Source organism: Microcaecilia unicolor, chromosome 2 (assembly GCF_901765095.1).
Source record: "Microcaecilia unicolor chromosome 2, aMicUni1.1, whole genome shotgun sequence".
Taxonomy (NCBI): domain Eukaryota; kingdom Metazoa; phylum Chordata; class Amphibia; order Gymnophiona; family Siphonopidae; genus Microcaecilia; species Microcaecilia unicolor.
In genome coordinates this window covers 616,844,979-616,862,456 of record NC_044032.1, presented here as the reverse complement: position 1 = coordinate 616,862,456, position 17,478 = coordinate 616,844,979, and the positions used below count along the sequence as shown (strand labels likewise).

Genomic DNA, 17,478 nt, shown 5'->3' with positions numbered 1-17,478 from the left:
CGACCCATCTCCCTCCTTCCTTTTCTCTCCAAATTACTGGAGCGTGCTGTTCACCGCCGCTGCCTTGATTTTCTGTCCTCACATGCTATTCTTGACCCACTACAATCTGGTTTTCGCCCTCTCCACTCAACCGAAACTGCGCTTACTAAAGTCTCCAATGACCTATTACTGGCTAAATCCAGAGGTCAATATTCCATCCTCATTCTTCTTGATCTTTCCGCTGCTTTTGACACTGTCGATCACAGCATACTTCTCGATATCCTGTCCTCACTTGGATTCCAGGGCTCTGTCCTTTCCTGGTTCTCTTCCTACCTCTCCCTCCGCACCTTTAGTGTTCACTCTGGTGGATCCTCTTCTACTTCTATCCCTCTGCCTGTCGGCGTACCTCAGGGTTCTGTTCTTGGTCCCCTCCTCTTTTCTATCTACACTTCTTCCCTTGGTTCATTAATCTCATCCCATGGCTTTTCCTACCATCTCTATGCTGACGACTCCCAAATCTACCTTTCTACCCCTGATATCTCACCTTGCATCCAAAAAAAAGTTTCAGCGTGCTTGTCTGACATTGCTGTCTGGATGTCTCAACGCCACCTGAAATTAAATATGACCAAAACCGAGCTTCTCATTTTCCCCCCCAAACCCACCTCCCCGCCCCCCCCCCCCCCCATTTTCTATTTCTGTTGATGGCTCTCTCATTCTCCCTGTCTCCTCAGCTCGAAACCTTGGGGTCATCTTTGACTCTTCTCTCTCCTTCTCTGCTCATATCCAGCAGATTGCCAAGACCTGTCGTTTCTTTCTTTACAACATCCGTAAAATCCGCCCCTTTCTTTCCGAGCACTCTACCAAAACCCTCATCCACACCCTTGTCAACTCTCGTTTAGACTACTGCAATCTGCTTCTTGCTGGCCTCCCACTTAGTCACCTCTCCCCTCTCTAGTCGGTTCAAAACTCTGCTGCCCGTCTCGTCTTCCGCCAGGGTTGCTTTACTCATACTACCCCCTCTCCTCAAGACCCTTCACTGGCTCCCTATCCATTTTCGCATCCTGTTCAAACTTCTTCTACTAACCTATAAATGTACTCACTCTGCTGCTCCCCAGTATCTCTCCACACTCGTCCTTCCCTACACCCCTTCCTGTGCACTCCGCTCCATGGATAAATCCTTCTTATCTGTTCCCTTCTCCACTACTGCCAACTCCAGACTTCGCGCCTTCTGTCTCGCTGCACCCTACGCCTGGAATAAACTTCCTGAGCCCCTACGTCTTGCCCCATCCTTGGCCACCTTTAAATCTAGACTGAAAGCCCACCTCTTTAACATTGCTTTTGACTCGTAACCACTCGCCTCCACCTACCCTCCTCTCTTCCTTCCCGTTCACATTAATTGATTTGATTTGCTTACTTTATTTATTTTTTGTCTATTAGATTGTAAGCTCTTTGAGCAGGGACTGTCTTTCTTCTATGTTTGTGCAGCGCTGCGTACACCTTGTAGCGCTATAGAAATGCTAAATAGTAGTAGTAGTATCCTCTGTAAATTAAGCTATCAGAACCCTGTACCAGCCTTCTACCAGTCCTTGGGGCACACCTATCAGGTCAGGTTTTCAGAATATCCACAATGAATATGAATGAGAACGATTTGCAAGCACTGCCTACTTAGTATGAAAATCTGTCTCAGGCATATTCATTGCGGATATCTTGAAAACCTGACTGGCAAAGATGTGCTCCAAGGACTAGGTTGGAAAGATTGGTATAGAATTCTAACAGCTTAACTTACTGAGGACAGAGCAGAGATGTTATTTTAATGGGCCTGTAACAATAAGAACAGCCCTGAAGGGTTGCAAACTAGTTGGGTTTCCAGAATATCTATAATGATTATGCATGGAATAGATTTGTATGCCCTCTGTTTCTACTGTATACAAATCACTGTCTCCTGAATATTCATTATACTAACAATCCAGGTTTTAAATTTTCTTAATTATCGGTTAATTTTAATTAATCACTGTATTATAACCTAAATTTACACATCCAAATTAAAACATTACCATTATACCACAAAGCATAACTTTATTCAATTTAAATACCTACTTAATTAATGGAGATTAAACACACCACTGGAGTAAAGTATTTAACAACTCTGGCACTCTAAAGATTTTTTTCATATCCTGTAAATTTATACAACATACTCATAGTCAATTGACTTATCTTTTTGTTGTCCTTCCAAAGAATACATGTTTCATAATATGTTTGGGTATTTAGGTTAAGTGTAGTGATGTTGTATATTTATATGTAGGATCTCCTGAAGAAGGTGTAATGAAACACGGCCTGTGTTGAGATCTGTGGATAATTGTGGATGAGTGTGAGATTCTAACACTGGAGTAAGAAGAACTTGATAGAAGATCTGGTTCGGTGTGGAATCTTTGGTTTCTAAGGACACTGACTTTTCAAGAGGATATTGGAAAATTTCCTTTATTTATCAACGGACATATTACTGACACTCGTTTTTGGATTATACGTGTGAATATACAAACATCTCTTTATTTGGAAGGACAACAAAAAGATAAGTCAATTGACTATGAGTATGTTGTATAAATTTACAGGATATGAAAAAAATCTTTAGAGTGCCAGAGTTGTTAAATACTTTACTCCAGTGGTGTGTTTAATCTCCATTAATTAAGTAGGTATTTAAATTGAATAAAGTTATGCTTTGTGGTATAATGGTAATGTTTTAATTTGGATGTGTAAATTTAGGTTATAATACAGTGACTGAATATTCATTAGGGATGTTCTGAAAATCTGAATGGTTTACAACCCAGATTCCATTCTAAACTGAGGGCAAGGAGGATCTCTGTCTTTTAATACATCAAAAGTTTTGCTTCATTCTAATCTGCAACTTTCTTTGTATGCGATACAATATTTTCTTCCCCTAAACAGGGCAAGGACAACTTTCAAAGTCTCTTACAAAACTAATGTAAATTGTTGTTAGGGTATAAAAGTTTCAGTAAAGACATATTGCCAAGGCAAAACTTTCACAGTGATGTGCTATTAGGGTAGTTATAAAGAAGCATTACCAGAGGTGTATCATATTCAATTTTCAAGTGTATGCCTCCTATGCTGTCCCTGCTTGACTGCCTGCAGTTGCTAATTTTCAAAGGGATGTAACAAATACAGTTTCCCCATTGATAATTAGCTGCAATGTATGTGACATAAAAGTGCCCATGTACACTGAAAACATGTGCTTTAATAAAAAGCCATCTGTAGCCATTCTTTGGAACAATTCAGACTTAGTAATTTTTTTTTCAAAAAAAATGTGAAATCATTTTGACACTTGCTTGTTTGTCATTCAATTAAATGATGTAGCACCAGGACATACATTAACCATCTCCAACTATATTTCAGTTGTTTCGCTGGTGGTCTTAGGTTAGAAATGGAAACAAAACTCATGATGTTGGCTTAATGTAGAAAAAGCATAGTGTTATCCCTGTTGTAGAAAAGCAGTGAGTGGGGGTGGATGCTTTACTGATACTGAATCAAAACACTAACCTTTCTTATTGTCAGTTGTGGTTAGTCAACAAAAGCATTTCCAGTAAATAGAAATGAAACTGCCAAGTCTTGGACAGAGTTATAGAATAATTTAAAGCAGCATTTACAGCAAAACTTCAGCATAGGTGAATCAAGACCTGGTAATTATACTACACAGACACCTTTCAAAGAAAAAAAAAATCATTTATAAAAAATTATAACATCAAACTAACAATTGTCTGCAATTTTTCTATTATTTACTAAAATGTAGGCACTCACATAATCGGTCCAGTCTAGCAGGCTAAGCAGGGGTCCTAGGAAGCTGGATATGCAGTTATCGGCTATGCTAGTATTGCTGGCTATTCTGATTATTACAGAGCTTTAAGGTTTGAGGGGGGGGGGGGATGGGTGCTGGAGGGAACTAAGGGGAATTCTTAAATCCTCCTCCACCAAAGACTGCAGAGAACAAAAGCAGGGGCCAGAAAATTTCTCTAATGATTAAGGAGAAATCTTGCAGGTTGTACATCCCAGCTGTGGCTGACTGCTGGGCTGTATTCATATTTTGCATAGAATAATTATGCAAGAGAGTAAACATGTAGACAAAACCCGAGAAACATATGCATTAATAAGTAACAAAATATAAATACATGGAGGAAGTGATGTCACATGCCAAATGGATGCATGAGCTTAGTGCTTATTCAGCCTGATGAAAACGGCAACAATCCAGTTGCAACAATCTGCTTAGTATTGCTCCTGGAGTGGAAGGACAGAGTGGTGGAAGCAAGAACTATTTTTCTATGTGATTCTCAGGTTTAATGTACCCTTTCTCTGTGTAAACCATTGTAAATATTAGTCACATAAATGGTATAATTACAAATAAATAATTAAATAGAAGGATGGCAACAAGGTGGGAATCTGTGGAGCTACAAGAAGCAGTGAGTGCTGCTAGCCTCTCGGTCTTCTGGGATGACCTATAGGGCTAATTCACTGAGCTAAAGCAAGAGTTTGCAGGTGTGAAGGGAGAGACTGGGGAGCTGATCACAGACCTGCAAGCTAAGGTAATGAAGTCTGGACAATGGGTGGAAGCAGTGGCGTACCAAGGGGGGGGGGTGGGGGTGGTCCGCCCCAGGTGCACGCCGCTTGGGGGGGGGGTGCCGCGGCGTGCGCCTGTTGCCCTGAGACAGGGCAACAGGCGCACGCTGCGGCACCCCCCAGCGGTGTGCACCTGGGGGGGGGGTGTCATTTCGCCGGGGGGGGGGGGGGAGAGGTGTCATTTCACCGGGGGGGGGGGGGCGCATCGGCGATCCACCCCGTGTGTCAGCTAGGGTCGGAACGCCACTGGGTGGAAGAGTCTGATTTTTAATACTAACAGTTGCTCCACTAATGATATAAACTGCACTGAACCCTAAGCAGGGGACTTAGCAGTATATAAGACCTAAATTGAACTGAATTGTGAGATTCCAAGCGAGAAGAAATCAGTGAAGAGATTTTGTGTGTGTGTAGGGGTGAGGGCGGGCAGTGTCATCTAGCAACACTGGAGAACATGAAAAGGAAAATGGCTATAATAACCTCCCTCACCACCACCACCCTCTACCCTTCCAACCCCAACAATATCTAATTTCTACTACCAGAGGGAATCCTAATCCACCCTGTTAAAATGTCCAGGGGTACAAAACACAACCCGTTCTGTATGCCCTAGAGGGGAGAAATATGCCCTATGAAGCACTGTTATAATTTTTTAATCTGTGGATGAATAAGAAGTCATTAACAAATCTCAAGATTCAGTCTTGCTCTCCTGTCTTTCACAGTCCTTCCTGCAATAGAAGATGTCTTCTTAGAAGATATGCTGGTAGCAGGATGTACAGGATCCAAAAAATCATAACATCGTTGTCTGCATCACTCAAACATAAATAACAGTCCTGTTCATTGACAGGCTTCAAAGCAGAAAATGACACAGGGGACAAAGTTTGTCCCCGTCCCTGTGGGATCTGTCTCCACCCCGTGTCATCCTCTGTTAGAAACACTGTCATCTGTGTGTATGACTGTGCTTATCATGGATGTCAACAGTGAACACAATGGAATGGGGACTTCTCAAATCTCAATACATATGGACCCCCCGCCCCCACTAATTACTTTACAACAAAGGAGACAGTTTAAGAGTCTTACTACTCAGGTGAAGCATTAAATATAGGTGTCTCTTCCCTTTTGGACTGTTTGTCAACGTGTTCCGTAATTTTATTCTTTATAGTAGTTTCCACTCTTTTGCCGAGCACTGAAGTCAGGCTTACTGGTCTCTAATTTCCCGGATCACCTCTGGAACCCTTTTTAAAAATTGGCATCACATTACCCACCCTTCAGTCTTCAGGTACTAAGGACGATTTTAACGACAGGTTACAGATCACTAGCAGATGATCAGCAATTTCATGTTTGAGTTCTTTCAATACCCTGGGGTATAACATCCAGTCCAGGTGATTTATCACTCTTTAACTTGTCAATTTGGCTCAGAACATCTTCCAAGTTCACCAAGATTTCTTTCAGTTCCTCCGCATCATCATCACCCCTGAAAACCATCTTCTTCCATAAAGACCAAAGCAAAGAATTCATTCAACCTACGGTCCCACAGATTTCCTCCCAGGTTTCTTGCTTCTGATAAATCTGAAAAATGTGTTAACTATGAGTTTTCATCTTTGATGAATCACAAACTCGCTGTATCATCCGCTCCCTTTTGCAAAGTCCGGAACTTTAGTTTGTAGGTCTCAGGGGTTATGGTATAACGGTACAACAAAGCTTTACGCACCTCCTCAAACTGGGAGCACATCTCCATAGACAGTCCTTGGAATGCCTGAAATGCTTTACCAGTGAAATGCTTTCCTCCCAGATAGCACACCCAGTATTTCTGAGCAATCTAATTGAGGTGGCAAACTTTTTCAAAAGGCAGTTAAATATCCATCTATGCCACCCCTGGCATCATCAAACTGCGCAAACAAGTTAGACTCAATCCAGGCTGTGGATCCTACCTCTGACCTTGGAACAAAGAATGAGCTGGAGCTTTGGATATGAACCACTTCCATTTCCAACTTAATTTTCTGCAGCTGGAATTCACGCGCCTCATGCCACCATTGCTCTTCCCATTCCTCTTGCCGCTGCTGCTGTTGGTCTAGCTGCTGTCGCTCTGTCATGTAGATCTGCTGGATTTCAGCTGGTGAGGCATCTGGCACTGCCAATGAACGGGCTTCTGCCCACAAGGAGTCTAGTCTCCTCCCAGGAGAACTCTGCGCAGGCAGGACCTGCAGCTCCTCCTCACTGAGGTTATCCGGTCGCTATGGTGTTAGGACAGGCATACCTGGTGTCTGACAGATGCTGTCAGTCACCATCAGCACACTATTAATCTCCTAACACTACAAAAAAAAACTGAACGGGGAAGGGACCCTGTTATTTCTGCACTCATTCACTATACTCTGTGTCTGGAGTTTACAGATTAAAAAAAAAAACTCTGAACCACTCGGTGAATGGTGACCGTCAGCCACACACTGAGCCTGACAATCTCAGCATGCTGCCACCAAAAAAGAAAGACAAGGGTCTGTGACAAAATACCTTTTCACCCACCTGGGGCTAACACTGCGACAATTGTAGTGTCTGTCCCCAGCACAGCTCAGTTCCACCTGCCACTTGTGCTCTACACTAACGCCCTCTTCCCACTGACTGGGTCCCAACTACCTCTGGGCAAGTCTCCTGCTCCCAAATTATACCTCAGTGATTTCTAGGATGCTGGGGCCACATTCCCAGTAATCCCACAATGCCCAGAAAGCACCCACAGACCCAACACATAAACCACCAGGATTCTTAGTCAGTCCAGACAAGCATAGGCAATAAACTAAAAGAGGTTTATTGTCATAAAAATATTGAATAGTGAACTACAAAACAGATGGGGGGAACAGAACACAATAACAGGTAACTGAAATAGGATTAAATATAAAACTATCTAAACATTTTATCACTATCGGAATAGTACCTGGAAAGAACAGGAAATATAGCTGCTCACAAGTTGTAACTGATCACAGGGTAAAGAGGTCTTTCTCCCTCTATTTATATACGTTGAGTGAAGAAAAATGTTCTCCATTCGTTTTACATTTACTACTTTGTAGTTTCATTTCATGCTCCCCTACTCCTAGTATTTTTGGAAAGAGTAAACAAGCGATTTACGTCTACCCATTCCATGCCACTCATTATTTTATAGACCTCTATCATATCTTCCCTCAGCTGTCTCTTCTCCAAGCCGAAGAGCCCTAGCCGCTTTAGCCTTTCCTCATTGGGAAGTTGCCCATCCCCTTTATCATTTTCGACAACCTTCTCTATACCTTTTCTATTTCCACTATATCTTTTTTGAGATGTGGTGACCAGAACTGAACACAACATTCGAGGTGCGGTAGCACCATGGAGCGATACAAAGTCATTACATCCTCATTTTTGTTTTCAATTCATTTCCTAATAATACCTAACGTTCTATTTGCATTCTTAACCGCCGCCGCACACTGAGCAAAGGGTTTCAACGTATCACCAACGATGATACCTAGATCCCGTTCCTGGTTGGTGACTCCTAATGTGGAACCTTGCTTTACATAGTTATAATTCGGGTTCCTCTTTCCCACATGCATCACTTTGCACTTGCTCACATTAAACGTCATCTGCCATTTGGATGCCCAGTCTGCCAGTCTTGTAAGGTCTTCTTGTAATTATTCACAATCCTCTTGTGATTTAACAACTTTGAATAACTGTGTCGTCAGTAAATTTAATTACCTCACTAGTTACTCCCATCTCTAGAACATTTATAAATATGTTAAAAAGCAGCGGACCCAGCACAGACGCCTGGGGAACCCCACAATCTACCCTTCTCCATTGAGAATACTGACCATTTAACCGTACTCTCTGTTTTCTATCTTTTAACCAGTTTTTAATCCACAATAGGACACCGTGTTCTAGCCCATGATTCTCCAATTTCCTTTGCAGTCTTTCATGAGGTACTTTGTCAAAATCCAGATACACAATATTGACCAGATCACCTTTATCCACATATTTGTTCATCCCTTCAAAGAAATGTAATAGATCGTGAGGCAAGATTTCCCTTCACTGAATCCATGTTGGCTTTGTCTCATTAATCCATGCTTTTGAAAATGCTCTGCATTTTGTTCTTTATAATAGCCTCTACCATTTTGCCTGGCACTGACGTCAGGCTCACCGGTCTATAATTTTCAGAATCTCCTCTGGAACCTTTTTTTAAAAAATTGGTGTTACATTGGCCACCCTCCAATCTTCTGGTACCACGCTTGATTTTAAAGATAAATTACATACTACTATCAATAGTTCCACAAGTTCATTTTTCAATACTACCAGTATGCTGAGATGAATACCATCCACTCCAGGAGATTTGCTACTCTTCAATTTGTCAAATTGCGCCATTACATCCTCCAGGTTTATAGAGATTTCATTCAGTTTCTCTGACTCGTCAGCTTGAATACCATTTCTGGCACAGGTAGCTCTCCTAAATCTCCCTGAGTGAAGAAAGAAACAAAGAATTCATTTAATCTCTCTGCTATGGCGTTGTGTTCCCTGATTGCCCCCTTTACCTCTCGGTCATCTAGCGGTCCAACCGATTCTTTTGCCAGCTTCTTGATTTGAAAATACCTAAAAATATTTTATTTTTACTATGTGTTTTTGCCTCCTGCGCAAAAGTCCTTCTTTGCCTTCCATATCAGCACTTTGCATTTGACTTGCCATTCCTTATGATGTGTTTTATTATTTTCAGTTGGTTCCATTTTCTGAAGGATTTTTTTTTAGCTCTAATAGCTTCCTTCACCTCACTTTTTAACCATGCTGGCTGTTGTTTGGTCTTCCTTCCTCCTTTTTTACTAAGCAGAATATATTTGGCCTGGGCTTCCGGGATCGTATTTTTGAACAGCATCCATGCCTGATGTAAATTTTTGACCTTCACAGCTGCTCCTCTACCATTCTTCTCATTTTATCATAGTCTCCTTTTTGAAAGTTAAATGCTAACATATTGGATTTTTTGTGTGTACTTACTCCAAAGCTGATATCAAATCTGGTCATATTTACCCAGTCAATATCAGGGTAATTGAAATCACCCATTATTATTGTGTTGCCCAGTTTGTTTGCATCCCTAATTTCCTTTAACATTTCTGCAATCCGTCTGTTCCTTGCACCATCGTCTCATCCACGCATTAAGACTCCAGAGCTCTGCCTGTCTCTTAGGCCCTGCGCGTAGAATGAGTAGCACTTCGGAAAATGCTACCCTAGAGGTTCTGGATTTGAGCTTTCTATTTAGGAGTCTAAATTTGGCTTCCAGAACCTCTCTCCCACATTTTCCTATGTCACTGGTGCCCACATATACCAAGACAGGCAGCTTCTCCCTATCTAGGTGACACGTGAGGTCCACCACCTTCGTACCAGGCATGCAAGTGACCAGATGATCCTCAGGTCCACCAGCCACCCAGCTATCTACATGCCTAATAATCAAATCACCAACTACAACAGCTGTCCTAACCCTTCCATCCTGGGCAGTAGCTCCTGGAGACACATCCTTGGTGCGAGGGGATATTGCATCCCATGGTGTGCTGGTCCTGTCTACAGGATTACTTCCAGCTGCACCAGGGTGATACCCTCCTTTTAGAAGACCTCCCTCCTCCAAGGAAGCACAGGGCTGTCAGATTGGAGGTTGGACTTCTCTATAATGTCCCTGTAGGCTTCCTCTATGTACCTCTATGTCTCCCTCAGCTCCTCCAAGTCTGCTACTCTAGCCTCAAGAGAATGGACTTGTTCTCTTTGCATTGAGAGCACACATATGACCTCTCACCAACTGAGAGATCATTGCTTTTACCACATTCTCTGTCAACAAATTCCAGAATTTAATTACACGTTGAGGGAAGAAATATTCCAATCAATTTTAAATTTACTACTTAGTAGCTTCATTGCGTGCCCCTTAGTCCCAGTATTTTTGGAAAGAGTAAACAAGTGATTCAGGTCTACCTGTCTCCACTCCATTCAGTATTTTATATACCTCTATCATATCTCCCCTCAGCTGTCTCTTCTCCAAGCTGAAGAGCCCTAGCCGCTTTAGCCTTTCCTCGTAGGGAAGTCAACCCATCCCCTTGATCATTTTCGTTGCCCTTCTCTGTACCTTTTCTAATTCCACTATATCTTTTTGAGATGCGGTAACCAGTGCTATTGTTGCCCGTTTAGCTATATGGATGCCAGCACTGAATATCAGCTGGCACCCACATAGCTAAACGGGCAGTGGGAATTAGAAAATTAATGGTATAAAAAACAAAATATAAATTGTAGTATGTGTGTTTGCATGTCAAGTCTCGCTTAGATTGAGAGACTGGCTGTGAAGAATTAAGGCTGGTGGTCGGCAATCTTGTAGGGTTTGAGTCCCGTATATGGCAATCTAGTTTAGGTTGGGTTGGAGAGGGGTTCAATGGAAACTCCAGTAATTTGGAACATGAGGACATTGTTGGGCAGACTTTTACAGTCTGTGTCCTGCAAATGACAAGACTGATTTGGATAGGTTGGAGTGGGCTTTGACGGCAACTTCGGCAGTTGGAACCTAAGGACAGAACCAGGCGGGCTTCTATGCTCTATGTCCCAGAACCATCAAAGAAAGACTGTGATCTGGTATTTTATGTTACATTCACGACTTGACAATGAGTGTAACTGTTGGATGGACTGTTCAGGTCTTTATCTACTACTACTACTATTAAACATTTCTATAGCGCTACTAGACTTACGCAGCGCTGTACAAATTAACATAAAAAGACAGTCCCTGCTCAACAGAGCTTACAATCTAAATTGGACAGACGAACAGACAGCTAGGGGTGGGGAAATTGCAGTGGTAGGGGTGATAAGTGAGGGTGGTGAGTAAGAGAGTCATGGTTAGGAGTCGAAAGCAGTAGCAAAGAGGTGGGCTTTAAGCCTAGACTTGAAGACAGCCAGAGACTGAGCCTGACGTACTGGCTCAGGGAGTCTATTCCAGGCATAGGGAGCAGCGAGATAGAAGGAACGGAGCCGGGAGTTAGCAGTGGGGGAGAAGGGGGACGACAGGAGACATTTACCCAGCGAATGGAGTTCACGGGGAGGAGTGTAGGGAGAGATGAGAGCGGAAAGGTACTGAGCAGCTGCAGAGTGGATGCACTTGTAGGTCAAAAGGAGAAGTTTGAACCGTATGCGGAAGCGGATATGGAGCCAGTGAAGCGACTTGAAGAGAGGGCTAACGTGAGTATCTGCTGTCATATACTATTGTATATGTTACCCACATAACTTCTGTGTCACTAGCTGACCTGGATGTGCCTGGACATGGACCTGGCATTGATTATCCGGGTTAGACTCAGCCCACAGCAGTCAGCTGTTTTAAAATTGCTGAATTCCATGGGCTAAATATGAAGGAGGGTGGGTGGTTTTAAAGAAAAAAAAAAAAGTAAAATTTAATAAATACCAAAACCTAACTAGTGAATAAAAATAAACTGCCCTGTATAACTAGACAGAGTGTATGTAAATTAATAAGATTGTGGGAAATTTACGTACACTCTGTCTACTTCTAAAGGGTGGGTTTAATTCTGTTCAGTATTATTCTTTACCTGCCCATGATTTTTGGATGTTTCGTGTTTCCTGGTAAAACCTAACTAAAGGTAAAGGGTCATGGATTTGATATACCGCTTTTCTGTGGGTACAACTACATAATATATATACATGCAGGTACTTTATTTTTCTGTACCTGGGGCAATGGAGGGTTAAGTGACTTGCCCAGGGTCACAAAGCAGCTGAATGGGAATCAGAACCTATAAAGTAATTTTCAGTTTCTGGCTAACCATTAGGAGTAGTTTAATGGTAACTGCGGTGGGAAGAGAACTTGGGAACTAGGTTTATCTCTAATTGCAAATGCTAAAACAAGTGGCACAAAAACAGAACACGCCATATAAATCCTTTACAACATTCTACACGAACCACATAATTGTGCTGTGTATCACATTTCATAAATGCTAACTAGTCCTTTTATTAATGTTGTTGTAACCTAAAACATTGCAAACCAAAACTGCAACAACCTGGTATGATCAGTTTGTAATGTATATTCCCTACTAACTGGATGCTGTAATCCTGGAATTGCATTCTTGCAAAAAGAGATTAATTGGAGAAGAAGAAGCAGCAAATGTAAAAATGACTAGGATATCAATGAGCCAGAAGTTCAATTAATATTTAATTGGAGTATTTCACTTACAATAAGTGGACACCTTCAACAATTACATAGTCACATTATTTTGACAACCAAGAACATAAGAATATTTTCAAACCAGGATTTTTTTTTTTAATTCAAAGCTTCAGTGACACTATGACATTTACTTTTTGAATTTTACTAACAAAGCTGACTCAGTAGTATGCAGTGCATTTTAAGTTGGGTTGTAAACTGGAAGGGGGTGGGGCTGATCACATGGATACAGTTAAGGTAAAAACAGATACTCTCTACAACAAAGGCTCTTAGTGGTCCCCGGTGCAGTAATGCTGACAAAGTCCATTCACTTTGAATGGGCTTCGCCGGTATTGCCATGCGAGAACATTTAGCGTCGCTTGTGAAGAGGCCCAAAGTTGAAATTATTTCTTGATCTTTAATTTAAAAAAAAAGAAAAAAAAATCTGATAGAGCCATTATCGAGCCATGAAGCTCAATTTGAGAAAGAAATGCTGAGCTAATTAGGTTAGGGTTCTTCAGCTTGAAAAAGAGACAGCTGAAGGGGGATATGATTGAGGTCTACTAAATCCTTAGTGATGTAGAATGGGCTTTTTAACCATTGTGGTAAAAATGGGCCCTGATGCACAGCAAACATGACCCCTGCCACTACTGCGGGGCCCTTTTTATCACAACTTGGTAAAAGGACCCCTAAGAAATTTAAATGTGATGAGCGAGATTATACCAACAATCAAGTATAATTTTGGATGCAGAGAGATAGGTTTGTGAAAATGACAGCACATAATGTGTTTGACGGTCCCTTATCTGAAAGTGATTCTGGGAAGAGCCACAGATTCCATCACAGAAACAGGTACAACAGATACAGCAACAACAACCTTTTTTAGGACTTGCCAGCCCTTGAATCGAGGTTGCAGAAATCGTCATGTAGGATTCCAGCTACAGGACAGCCGAGTCAATCAATCTCTTATGGGTACGCAGGGTTACTCGACCAGAGCCCGAGTGGGTCAGGAACGGCAATTATAAAGATCTCCTTATTGGTTTTGATTGACTCTCAAAAATATCTATTAGAATTAGGATTAAGCTTTGTTCTTACTAGCATATTATGATCCTTTTGCTATGTGTGTAGCTTTGTTTAGATTTTTTAGACAGCTCCATCTGAACTATTTTTTCATTCAAAATCCTGCTAGTGTGGATATTTCAGTAATGAAAGCCAAGTCCCATTGGAAGCCACTAGAAAATTTGGATCCTTTGGTTTTAACATTTCAAAAACTTGTGGTACAAGATTTGGAGAAACTGGGGAATGATCAAAATCTCAATAGGATGCAACACAGTCTGTCTTACAAGTTGCGTCAGGCAGTGATTTAACTTCAAAATCAAACTGAAGATGTAATATTATGTGCAGATAAGAGTGGAGCTGTGACTGTCTGGTGAAGAGAAAAATATTTACAGGAGGGTTATAACCAATTGTCAGATATAGCTGCTTATTGTATATTGTCTTCAGATCCTACTCCTCAATTGCTGACATAAATTAAGTCCACAGTAGAATCTGCTGTTGCAAAATCTATGTTAACATCTGGAAAGCTAAATTCTTAATAATGGAACACCCAATGTCCTGTGAAATTTATTTTCTTCCTAAAATCCATAAAACCCTAATGAATCCACCAGGCCGCCATATTGTAGTTTTGAGCCTCTGTCAAAATTTTTGGATTATTTGTTTTGAAGCCAGTAGCTTTCTAAGATACACCTTTTTTACAAGATACCACTGATTTTTTTTATGGCGTGGAGGAGTAGCCTAGTGGTTAGTGCAGTGGACTTTGATCCTAGGGAACTGGGTTTGATTCCCACTGCAGCTCCTTGTGACTATTGGCAAGTCACTTAACCCTCCATTGCTCCAGGCACAAATAAGTACCTGTATATACTATGTAAACCGCTTTGAATGTAGTTGCAAAAACCACAGAAAGATGGTATATCAAGTCCCATTCCCTTTCCCTTATGTCATCTTAAACAGGTGGTGTTATCTGAGTCAGCATTTGTTTGGTACTATGGCTGTAGTTTCACATTACATTGCAATCCCGCAAACTGAAGCCCTAGATGTCATTGTGAAAGCACTGAATGCGAGATCTCAACCACAACATATATCAAAAGAGATTTTACTTCACTCGGCTCAATTGGTAACCATAAATATTTTTTTTTTTTTACTGTTTCAGGTAATATTTTATGAGCAAACTCAGGGGGTGGCCATGGGAGCTTCATTGGCCCCCTATGTAGCTACTCTACATTTGGCCAAATTTGAAGAGCAATTTATCTATGCTTCCCAGTGGAAGCATTTTTTGGATATTATTTTTTCTTCTGGATTGGGAGTGAACAATTATTCCAAGAATTTTCTATATGGATAAATTCTTTACAAGCTAATTTGAAATTTACTATGCATGTTAATGCAAGAAGAGTTTCTAGATGTTTGGCAGCATAAAGAAGGCTGCAGTATACAGACAACTATATATCAAAAACCCAACTCCAGAAATACTTTACTGCATTTCTCTAGCTTCCACCAGTATCATAAGTACATAAGAACTGCAATACTAGGACAGACCAGAAGTTCCATCAAGCCCAGCATCCTTTTTCCAACAGTGGCCAATCCAGGTCACAAGTACCTGGCAAGATCCCCAAACAGTACAATTCATTTTATGCTGCTTATCCTAGAAATAAGCAATGGATTTTTCCCAAGTCCATTTTGATAATGGCTTATGGACTTTTCATTTAGGAAGCTATCCAAACCTTTCTAAATTCCGCTAGGATAACTGCTTTTACCACTTTCTCTGGCAACGAATTCCGTTCAAGCTTACCGGTTAGTCAATTCTTATGAATTAGACAAATTTGTTTCTCTGGAAGCGAGTTTGAGAGAATATTCTGTGAGAACTATATGTTGGGTATATTTAAGAGTGAAATATGCACAGAGAGATCTACTGTTACAGTATCACAAATCCACAAAGGAAGAACTATTAGTAGCGGTATTACCATTCTCTAATTTAAGTTAAAAGGTGGCTACTGTAATTCATTCATATTGGCATGTTCTGCAGGTGCACCATTATTTTGAAGATCATCCCATTTGTGCATCTAAAAGCAGTAAAGCCATTAGGGAATGTTTATCCTACAAACGTTTGGACTATGTTGACACCTCAAGAGAAGTTGGGACACTAAGAGGGGCCTAATCGAAAGGGATGCCCAAGTTTTGTTGAGGACATCCTCGCAAAACGTCCCGATGGAGGGGCGGGGAAACCCATATTATCAAAACAAGATAGACGTCCATCTTTTGTTTCGATAATACGGTTGGGGACGCCCAAATCTCAACATTTAGGTCGTCCTTAGAGATGGTCGTCCCTAGACTTGGTCGTTTCTGATTTTCGGCGATAATGGAAACCAAGGACACCCATCTCAGAAACGACCAAATGAAAGCCCTTTGGTTGTGGGTGGAGCCAGCATTTGTAGTGCACTGGTCCCCCTGACATGCCAGGACACCAACCGGACACCCTAGGGGGCACTGCAGTGGACTTCATAAAATGCTCCCAGAAACATAGCTCCCTTACCTTGTGTGCTGAGCCCCCCAAACCACCAGCCCCGCCTCCCACCACCGGCTCTGGCACAGACTGTATAAGTCTGCCCAGCACTATCCCCACCTCCCAACCACCAGCCCTGCCTCCCACCACCGGCTAAGCTTCTGGGGATCCCTTCCTTCTGAGCAGGATTCCTTTATGTTTATCCCACGCATGTTTGAATTCCGTTACCGTTTTCCACTCCACCACCTCCCGCGGGAGGGCATTCCAAGCATCCACCACTCTCTCCGTGAAAAAAATACTTCCTGACATTTTTCTTGAGTCTGCCCCCCTTCAATCTCATTTCATGTCCTCTCATTCTACCGCCTTCCCCTCTCCGGAAAAGGTTCGTTTTCGGATTAATACCTTTCAAATAGTTGAACGTCTGTATCATATCACCCCTGTTCAGAGAACAGGTAAAAGATTTGGGAGGTAGGGTGGAGTTAGTATTTGGCTGCATAAGGGATAGAGGTGGGGTGAAGTTAGTGTTTGGCTGCAAAAGGGATTTTGTGTGGCTATGTACCTAAATTGAATAATCTCAACCGTGCAGGCTGGATGCACTATTTATTTATTTATTTTTTACTTGCCATTTTTACATTATTATGGGGCCCAACGTGGATGCCGGCACTAGTCCCGCCCCAACAGCATGCCATTTCCAAGGGAAAAAGAAAACCCCTGGAAATGGCTTGCATGGCGATAACCTAGTGGTAAATGGGCATTGCTGCATGCTGCCCGGTTACCACCAGGTTAGCACGACAGCCTTTATCGCCATCTCAGTGGGTGGCAGTAAGTGTTCCCTGCTCCATGGGAGTTCACTTACCGTATGGCCATGTGTGCTGGGGGCGTTTTTTACTCGCTGTGGTAATAAGGGCCCTGGCATGGGAAAAATGGTCTTTGCCACTAGCGCAGGGCTCTTTTTCCCACAGCTTGGTAAAAGGATCCCTACGTTGGTAACAAGCAAAACATTTTACAGATATCTTTGCTTCTTTCTGCAAATGTTTGATGGAAGCAAAAGAGAAGAATCTGATTTATCAACCTGTGAAAACTACAGCTCTATAATCCATGCACACATTTTAAATGTCAAAATGACGACTGTGTTGGAAAAGAAAAAGCAGTTGAAAACATC

The 17,478-nt window shown here is 41.9% G+C and overlaps 1 protein-coding gene across 1 annotated transcript in view; it reads right to left on the bottom strand.

Annotated features, from left to right (window-relative positions):
• LRBA (LPS responsive beige-like anchor protein) overlaps positions 1–17,478 on the bottom strand; it is a 1,257,537-nt gene that overhangs the window by 117,171 nt on the left and 1,122,888 nt on the right.